Below are 1,803 nucleotides of genomic sequence, written 5' to 3'. Positions count from 1 at the left end.
TACAAAAAGAAAAAGGGAAGAAATCAAATTTGGTATACTACGTACTAATATTTATTTAATTTTCTCATAAAGGCTTTAGGCATTCGTTTCATCACGAAATGTCTTGGGAGGAAATGTTATGGATATTGGTATATACAGAGAAGAGGAGAATTTCATGATAGGTGACGCAAGGAAGATACCGGTGGTTCCGAAGAAGTTATGGAATAGAAGAATAGCTGGGAAGGCAAAAGTTCAGATGTAAGGACACTTAACTAACCCATACTTACGGAAAGACAAAGGTTTAGGAAATTAAGAAGGATATTATGTACAACACTTATCCCCGATGGGATTTTGAATTAAATGCATCTGCCTTGGCCAGTTCCCCTTGAGAATAAGTTATTCCCAAGGCATAAGTGACAAAAATCATACACACACACACACACACACACACACACACACACACACACACATATATATATATATATATATATATATATATATATATATATATATATATATATATATATATATATATATATATATATATATATATATATATATATATATATATACATACATATATATGTGTGTGTACACACACATACAGTAAACGCAAAAACATACACACACATACACACACACACACACACACACACACACACACACACACACACACATACATATATATATATATATATATATATATATATATATATATATATATATATATATATATATATATATAGATATATATATATATATATATATATATATAAATATAAATATATATATATATATATATATATATATATATATATATATAAAGATAAAAAACGGAAACACTGGAGTGCTGCGGGGCCTTTCGACGGTATGTTCCATTACTTAGCAGAGCCTGCTAAGTAAAGGACATACCGTCGAAAGGCCTTGCAGCACTCCAGTGTTTCCATTTCCTTCGTGGATTTTATCTTTATTTATATATTCATCACGTTCCATATTTTCATGATTCAGTTATACATATATATATATATATATATATATATATATATATATATATATATATATATATATATATATATATATATATATATATATATATATATAATTACTTATAAAGAAAAAGTATTAAGCGGTAATGGTCTAGAGTTTCAGGGAACTAAAACTTAGAAGCATGTTGTTATAGTAAATACCATTACAACACAAGACAATGGTTACCCTTGTTCAGATATTTTGCAGATACTCTTAAAATCTTAATATAATATAAGATCGGGACAGACTGACAGACAGATAGAGAACTATTTCCAGATTACGCCATATTTTGACTGAAGTATATAGTTATTTCAAGAGCTGATCATACATTCATTTATAATCTTTCGTTTAATTACAACGCGAGCAAGAAGTGCCGTTCATGTCAGTAAAACATAAATAAATGACGAAACAGCAACCATGAAAACACATAACAATGAAAATTTCCAGTATTTATATCAGTCGTAAATAATTTTATGTCACGAACTTTGATGCGCCTGAGTTCCAAGACTGACACACACATACATATATACAAATGCCTATGTATGTAAGTATATATATATATATATATATATATATATATATATATATATATATATATATATATATATATATATATATATTTACATTTAGGTGTTTCTGAAATTAGAGGGCCCCCCTCTACAACATAGACTAAAATTGATATGGACAAAAACAAAAGTAATTCAGAACAGGTATTTATTTAAGTATCTCTATGAGTATTTAATATTTTTTGTGGCCTCCATCTGCTTGTACCACAGCCTGCATTTTTGAGGGGTATGA

The sequence above is a fragment of the Macrobrachium rosenbergii genome, chromosome 41 (genome assembly GCF_040412425.1).
Source record: "Macrobrachium rosenbergii isolate ZJJX-2024 chromosome 41, ASM4041242v1, whole genome shotgun sequence".
Taxonomy (NCBI): Eukaryota; Metazoa; Arthropoda; class Malacostraca; order Decapoda; family Palaemonidae; genus Macrobrachium; species Macrobrachium rosenbergii.
Note: the sequence above shows the minus strand (reverse complement) of the source record.